This window comes from Aplysia californica, unplaced genomic scaffold, assembly GCF_000002075.1.
Source record: "Aplysia californica isolate F4 #8 unplaced genomic scaffold, AplCal3.0 scaffold00200, whole genome shotgun sequence".
Lineage (NCBI taxonomy): Eukaryota > Metazoa > Mollusca > Gastropoda > Aplysiida > Aplysiidae > Aplysia > Aplysia californica.
Window position 1 is genome coordinate 247,876 of NW_004797470.1, and position 9,062 is coordinate 256,937.

A 9,062-nucleotide genomic window follows, 5' to 3' on the forward strand; every position below is an offset into this window, starting at 1 on the left:
AGACAGACAGACAGACAGACAGACAGACAGACAGACAGACAGACAGACAGACAGACAGACAGAAGGGGCGGGGGTAAGAGATATCTCTCGTTTAAGTCTTTGAAGTTGTACCTAGATTATTTATTATATATTTAGTTGGCTTTTGGGAGGGGGGGGAGGAGAGAGACAGACAGACAGACAAACAGACAGACAAACAGATATATCTTTCGCTTAAGTCTTTGAAGAAGTAACGGTCACATCTCTCCGACCAGCAGCTCACTCAAGAAAACCGCTCAGCTGATAGATCTATGTTTTGAACGATAGTGGGAGATGTCTGTGATGTTTCCATGCGTGGTGAAGTTTATGTTATCGCAGTATCTTTCTGGAGACGTCTCCGACGGAGATAGACCAATCAAATTGCTTTGTGCCTTTAGACCAAGTAAAAAAAATATGGGGGTTACAAGGGGGCATGCCCCGCTGTTTTAACTCATAATTTGATGTCTTGCAGTTAAGTTTAAATTTTTTCTTGAAAATAATTGATTTGCAACAGTTTTAGTGGCTATAAGTGTGATCTTCAGCAAATAATACGTAATTTGACCCCCCCCCCCTCAAAGCAGTACATCTCTGTGCGGGAGTGCGTCTCCAAATAGTTCCTGGGTGCTCGCCGGAGACGGCTCCGAATATCTCCTGCCTTATTTTGTAGGGTAATCCCTTCCTCCTCCTCGGACGCTGAACCTACCACACACGCGCCCCGGATTGGCCTTGACTAGCAGGGTCAATGCAGATCACCCCTGAAATTATCTAAATTGAGAGCATGGGGGCATTAAACACATTTTACCATCCACCAGAAAAGGACGTTAAATTCGAGGTCCCCGTGTCTTGGATAGCTGTACAGTGATAACTGAAGCTTTAAATTCATACATGTATTTCATATTGTGCCATCAAAAGTGGGATTTTTCTTCTCCGAATCACTCCCATGTTGCTGAAGCCTTCTCTCTCCACCCTCTCCCTCTCTTTCTCTTTCTCTCTCTCTCTCTTTCCTTCCTCATGCTCCTCCCAAACTTTCTCCCTCCACTCGTCCCCTCCACCCCCCTTTTCTCCCTTCCCTTCTCTCATTACCTCTCTCTCTCTCCCTCCCCATCTCTCTCTGTGTCCCTCTCTCCGTCTTCATACCCTTCCCCTACTCTCTCTCTCCTCACTCTCCTCCCCGCTCTCACTCTCCTCCCCGCTCTCTCTCTCCTTGTCTGTCTGTCTGTCTGATTCTCTCTCTTTCTCTTTCTCTCTCTCCCCCCTTTCTCTCTCTCTCTCTCTCTCTCTCTCTCTCTCTCTCTCTCTCTCCCTCTCTCTAATTTAACCACAATGGACTGGGTATCACTGCAGTTTATTGCGTAACAGCACACAGCCTCGGGTTTTATACCAACCTTTTTGCATTAACCCATCAGTACCCACAAGAAGAAATACTGGTTCAAAAATCGTGCAGTTTCTTTAAACAATATCAAACATATAAAGTCTATTTACTGACTTAATAATATTTGACCCCCGCTCCGAAGGAACACATCCAAAAACAAAACTAAAAAAACAAAACAAAAACAAAAACGAAGATAAAACAAACAACTCCCAAACGTTAAAAAAACAACAAACAAAATGACAATCACCACAATGTCAAAACAAACCTCTACCGTACGGTTAAAAATAACTATAAGTCAAGTGTACTGAAGAGTAAAGAATGTCATGTAAAACTGGGTGCCTATTGCAGATCGGGTCGGGTCGTGTCGGACCAGTTATTATCAGTTTCAGAGCACACTTCTGTTTTGTTTCAGTGTAGGTTTTACGGCGCTCGCAACTGCATAAAGTCATAATATGAGCGTCAAGTGTACACTTCGAGTAAACTCCTCCCTTTTTGTGTCACATTTATCAAGAAAGGAGAACCTGGACCGGCATGCAGGGCTATAGCACACAAAGCTGTGGCAAAACTTTCCGTTTTTAACACGAACATTTTCTCTCATAACAGCTTCGAGTGTCGACAGCCGCTTTACTGTGGTTGATTTGTTGAGGGTTCCTTGAATCCCTCTGACATGGAAAATATCGATAGCTGACTCAATCTCTCAGAATCAGCTTTTCGAAATCAACACTGTCCATAACCGCATTCTGCGCGCACACAGTACAAACCCGATTGTTCGACTCGCAACCTTCAACAAAAAACGCGTTTGTTATTGAAGGGCACGGTTGAACTTGGTCGAATCCATTCGAATTGTGCCACGATGGTAGCTTTTGCCCTTCCATGGAGGATAATCTGGGTGGCGAATAATCAGTCAGTATTTACTGGGTATTAGTGGCGAATAATCAGTCAGTATTTACTGGGCATTAGTGGGTGGTTGGTGGGTGCTCTGGTGGGGTTTGCTCCGTCTTTCCTATCAACACTCCTTTATTCTCTTCTTTCCTTTTTGTGCATGTTACTGACTTGCAAGATCTCAAATTGTCGGCACTTACGTGACCTAATTTGTGTTCCAAGTGCAAGAGAACTATTGCTAAATTATCTATCTATCTATCTATCTATCTATCTATCTCTCTCTCTCTATCTATCTATCTATCTATCTATCTATCTATCTATCTATCTATCTATCTATCTCACTCTCTCTTATCTTGTCAAGAATGAATAGATTTTTGTTCTGTCTCTCCGTCATTTCCCTTCTTTCTCCCTTTCTCTCCTTTTCTCTCTGTTTCCCCCTCTCTCTCTCTCCCCCCCTCTCTCTCTCTACTCTTAAAAAACCCCAGCTGCAACCTGGCCTTACATACCACACCCTGTAATTTCAAACGTACCGGGAAGTTCAAAAGATCTCCCAGGGAGAGAGACATGACATCAGCTGTGAGTGTCCACTTAATGACGCCCTCGTGGACGGTAACTTAAACCGCCAGAGCGAGCCATCAACAGTCTTAAGCACAAGCACGGGAAAACTAAGGTCAGAACTGGTCACCACAAAATATTGAAATCTTGTACGGGTGTCCCGACAACACTGTGGGTGATAAGAGGGTGTTACGCTGTGGTTTGCTTCTTCCTTTTTGCAAACCACCCCCACCCCCTCCCCCAAACTATTATCTTTATTTCTCCTTCAGTTCTGGATAAAAATGCAACATCTCTAATATTCGGCACTTTATGACATGTTTGTGTGATTGGCAGGCCGGTGCTCTGCTGCTGTGATTTGATCCTTTTGCCCTCTCAAACATTTATCGTCCTTATAATCTCTCCTCCTTCTTTTTTGTGTTTGTCACTCTCTTGTAAAGCATTTATTCTTCGGCACTTATATGACCTACACCTAACCTTCTCGGACAAGAGCGAAAAATCTCGAAGGGCCTGTGAGCATGTTGCGCACGTTAAAGATCCCCTGGTGGTCTAAAATCGAAAAGAGTAGGCTGCGGCCGCCACCGGAGCAAAATTCAAAATTTCCTACCAACTAAAAGTATTAGGTGTGTCCTGCGCGCTCATATGACCTTATGCAGTTGCGAACGCCGTAAAACCCGCTACTATTTAAAAAAATTATTTGACCCGATTGTGTTTCAAATTCCGTAAAACAGTTACTGAAACAAAGCAAACTAGAATCTAGTTTTGATGCTCAGACGACACTGTAGATAGCTGAAGGGCGTTATGATGTGGTTTGCTTCTTTTTACTTGTAAATAAAAACATTTGTCCTTATATGTGGGCGGTTGGCGGGTGCTCTGGTCTGGTTTCCTTCTTCTTTCCTATCAAACATCTATCGTCCTTATCTCAACTTTTTAAAATGTTTGTTTGTTACTCTGTTGTAACACTTCTAGTCTTCGGGTGCACATATGACCTTATGCAGTTGCTAGCGCCGTAATACCTCTTCTAAAACTAACTATCCTTATCTCTCCTTTTTTGGACACTTTACTCTCCGGTAACACCTCTGTATTCTTCACTTTATCGTCTAATTGCGCGGTTGCTTAGCGGGTGCTCTGGTGCGATTTGCTTCTTCTTTCCTATCAAACATCCATCGTCTTTATCTACCCTCCTTCTTTTTTGTGTTTGTTACTCTCTTGTAACACCTCTAATCTTCGGCATTTATATGACCTTATTGTGTTGCTAGTGCCATAAAACTCTTACTAAAACTTTAAAAAAAACACTTATTGTCCTTATCTCTCCCCTATTTTGTTCGTATCACTCTCTCGTAAAACTTCTGTTCTTCGGCACTTATCTGACCTTATTGTATCACAATTGCCGTAAAACACTTTTTAAAAATAAAACAAACTTGAATCTAGTTTGGTTGTCCAAACTACACTGTGGGTGGTTGGAGGGTGTTGTGATGTGATTTGCTGTCTCTTTCTTGCCAAGCAGCTTTCATCCTTTTCTCTCCTTTTGCTTTAAGGGTATGTTAATCTCTGGTAACACCTCTGAATCGGCACCTTATGACCTATTTGAGTGAATGGTTGGCGGGTGGTCTGGTTTGGTTCGCGTCTTTTTTTAATCAAAAATTTATCGTTTTTATTTCCCCTATTCTCTAACCCACCTACTGACTGAAGCTTCTTTAGGCCATTCCCAGAAGGGCGGGGGGGGGGGGGGCATTATTGTAAAAGGACTGATTCAGGCTCATAACTATGCCTGAACTGCAATAGGGAACTGCTGCTTTTTCTTCCCCTTGGCGCTCATATGACCTTATGCCGTTGTGAGCGCAGTAAAACCTCTACTAAAACGAAAAATCCCATTCTCTCTCATCTTTGGCACTTATATAGCCTTATTGTGTTGCAGGTGGCATTAAACTCTTATAAAATTAAAAGACCTATTTGCACTGTAAGTATCGTAATACTCTTACTAAAACAAAACAAAACACGACACTAAATGATGATCTCAACCACAATATATCTTTGGTTCAGTTCAAGAAACTGGTATGCCACATTTTTCTTAAATATACAGATATTATTGATATTATTTTTATTATTACTATTATTATTATTATTATTATTATTATTATTATTATTATTATTATTATTATTATTATTGTTATTATTGTTATTATTATAATTATTATATCAATATGTGCTCCTTCACAAATACAAAATCATACAATATTAAATATTATTGTGATTCACACCGCCCTCCAGCCCGTCTGTGCTTCCTGCTTTATCTCTTCAAACCTGTGTTCAGTCAGGGAAGTGTGTTCAGGTCGACCTTACTGTCCCTTGCGTGCTTTACCGTCCTCTGAGTGCTCTTTTAGCGTCTGTAATGTCACCAGCAAAGTTCATCGCCTCTCCTACCTGTCTGCCTACCGCGCAAAGGAGCACGAGTAAAATATTGACCGGACATAACGCATGATGACCCAGTAATTGACCGGAAATTTCCAGTTGATGCCACCCGAGATGCGAACCCAAAGCCATGTCACATCGCTCGTCTGATGTCTGTGTCGACTCTTTTTCGTCTGGAATAGGTCAATCCAGTCTACACGCCTGTTGGAAGTGTGGGAAGTGTAATTAACGACGACTGAGAAGCCGTGGGTTTTTTAGATGCTCTCCGTAGGCTTATGTGTTGGAATTGCTAGGCTCATTGTCTTTGACCCAACAGATGCGGGTTCGATTCCAAAGGAAAAAAGTTTAGTTATCAAGCAGTATCTCCGTCTTTCTGATGGGAATTTGTAACAAAGCTCATATTTTATTTGTTCTAGTTTGGCAGAAGTTGAGGCAGCCCACGTCTAATATAATTAATAAATTAAACAGCATCGTTGTAGCTCAAGTTTGCGCCCTTTAACAACAAGCTCTATGCAATGTACAAGTCTAATTTTATATATTTAATCCAGAACACCTGATAGCGTCCTGAAACCTTCTCAACGTCCTGGTAGGCATACAGTACAAACTGCCATTTTACAGGCGCTAAAACGCTAACAAAATCAATAATACATAATTTTGTTGGTGGTATCCATTATCCATCTTCCCTCTAGTTCTTATCGTATTTCAAACATCCGTTTCCGTCTGGAGAAGAACATATAGTACGAGGTTAAGAAAAAAAAGGAAAAGACTGGGAGGGAACGAGGCGAGACGTAAAAATAGAGAGGTAGAATGGAAGAGGAGAGACAACATGAGAGAGAGAGAGAGAGAGAGAGAGAGAGAGAGGGGGGGGGCGGGGAGAGAGAAAAAGAGAGAGATGGGGGGATGGAGAGAGAGATACATGGAGAGAAAGATATGAAAAAAAAAAGAAAAACAGGATGGCAGACAGGATCAGAAGTTCGCCTCCTAAATGATCTTAATTGTGTCGATGGAGGTGTAAAAAAAATTCTAGGGGTTGCTTCTTATTTCTGTGTGTTGCTACATGACGTACTTCTACGCTCCAGCCGACACACGGAGGAGAAAGACCGAGTTAAAATGTCTCCCCGCTCAGGAATTGAGATCAGGTTTTCTGCATGCGACGACAAAGAGTCTAACGATGTACTACAGAGGCCAGGGCTAGTGTAAAGTTGCTGAATTTGTTAAGCCTGACAACCTCTTCGACACGATTTAGTCATTTCGAAGGGGGAGAGTAACATTGCTTTTCCCATTTGGACTTCTGGCGAACCTAAAAGAAAAGTCTTGAACGGACGAGACCAATGGTTTTAAGATATAGTTTAGTTTAAGCAATTGCAGTGCCAAAGTATGACATTAGTGCTGAAAATTAGGTGTTGCTAAAGACGAACATACAAAGAGGAGAGGGGGACTAGTGATAATAACGGCAGTATTAATTTTATAATCTTTGATAAGAAAGAAAGAGCGGCAAACTATACCAGCACACCTGCTGGGGGCAGTAGGAGGGCGTCACTAGTGGGTTCTACTTTTTAATAATAGATAATAGATAGCATTTGTATAGCGCATATCCCCTCTCAACAGCAGGCTCTATGCGCTTTACACTATATTATTACCCCAGCAGACCATAGAACACTCCGAAACATTCTCAGCTTCCGGGGAAGCATACAGTGCAAGCAGCCGATTAAGCGCTCAAACACTAACAAACTGACAAGATCTTTCGCTGTCTATAGCCGGGTACCCATTCCCACCTGGGTGAAGTGAGGAAAATAAGTGTAAAGTGCCTTTCCCAAGGACACAACATCGGGCCCCTGACGGGATTCGAACCCACGACCTTACGGTTGCGAGTCCGAGAGCCTATACTTCTTTTCTTTCCCTCTACTGTTTTTGTCTGTCTGCCTTACTTTCTCGCAACACTAAATTACCGTTATTTTGTAGATGTGCTTCTTTTTATTCCAACAAACAAACGAAAGCACGGGCTAACCGCTCACACACAGCAATGGTTTGGACGATGTCTTGTATTTTGAACTTGAAATTTGAACGGGGCAGATCCATTTTGTGGCGTTCTGCGACACAACTGGAGGCATTAGGGACGAAGGCTAGGCTTGTCAGCCCCAACAAAAGGCTGTTATCAGCTCTTTCCTCTAACATTCGAAGTATTTTTTACAGAGAGCATGTTGATCTCTTTACGTTCTGTCTACTTGTCTGTCTGTTTTTATTCCTCTTCTCTCTCTTTCTCTCTCTCTCTCTGTCTCTCTCTCTCTCTCTCTCTCTCTCTCTTTCTCTATATCTCATCTGTCTATCTCTGTCTTCCCCTTCTCTCTCTCTCTCTCTCTCTCTCTCTCTCTCTCTCTCTCTCTCTCTCTCTCTCTCTCTCTCTCTCCATATGTGTATGTGTGTTTGCGCACGCGCGTGCGCGTATGTTTTTGTCAATGTTACATTAATTCTATTGGCTTAAAGCTGTTTATTTATGTATGTCTTTTTTAAAAATGTGCACCTATTCTCTTCTTCTTATTTGTATTCCTCTGCTAGATCTCAGGTGTAGTCGACTGTTGGTTGAAAGGTTTTTACACTTTAATCAAATTAATTTTCAATTGAATATGAACACAGACATTCATCCCATCCGTAGATGGACGTTATATCGAACGCAACGCCGCCTAAAGCAACTTAATGGTGTTTGAAAAAGGCGCACAATCATTAACATCATTTTCATACAGCATGTGTTTTGAATAAAATTTGCGATGAGGCTCTCGTAGCCTAGAGTTTAAGGTGTTCGCCTCCTCTCATTCAAGGGGTCCAGAGTTCGAATCCGGATAGCGACGGAAAATTTTTTCTTTAAAATGTTTTCCTTTTACATCCTTTCCTGCTCTCTAACAATGTTCTGTCGTCTGCTTTTGCTTCCAATTTCCTACTCCAACCCCTCACCTCCTCTGTGCTCCCGACTCTTTCTGCAGCCTTTCTAACGCATCCCCTTGGTTCCTTCTTACTGCTGTCTTTCAGCCTCACCACTGATCTTGTGGTAGGAAAGATTTACACCTAACCTTCTCGGACAAGGGACAAACATTTCGGAAGTCCCGTGTGCAATTTGTGCACTTTAAAAGTCTCTTGGTGGATCAAAATAAAAAAGAGTAGGCTTCGGCCGCCACCCAGGCAAAATTCAAAATTTCCTATCAACTGAAAATGTTTAATGTGTCCCGCGCGCTCAAAATGACCTTATGCAATTGTGAGCACCCCAAAACACATACTAACCCAACTTATCTGTGTGTGCGGGGGTGGGGGGAAGGGAGGGGGAGGGCACACTGAAAAGGTAAGCGGGTGACTCAACATCAATTTTTAACAAGTATATTATTATACTAGATCTAGTGGTGGTGGGGGCAAGGTTCCTTGAAAAAGGTACGTACCTGAATCATCATTAATTTATCAATAAACTAGCTGGGTGGGACTTCCGTCCACGTGTGTGAATCAGGATTTGACTTTTAAAACAATAAGGGGGAATAATCATCACCAATCTATTATTATATCACGATAGCTGAGTGTGTAAGTGTGGGAAGAGGGAGTGCGAAGGGCCATAAAGAGGTGAGCGGATGAACTGTCGTCAATTTGCTCATATACTAATGAGGGCAGAGGGGTTGCCCTGAAAGAGGTTAATGGGTGAGTCATCAATGATTCAATATGCTATTGGGAAAAGAGGGAAAAGAATAGGGTGTGGGGGTGGTCCTTAAAAGAGGTAAGAGTTGTTGCATCATCTCTTAATTAATAAGATGTACTACCCCTACCATTTTGGATTTAAAATATACATGAATAA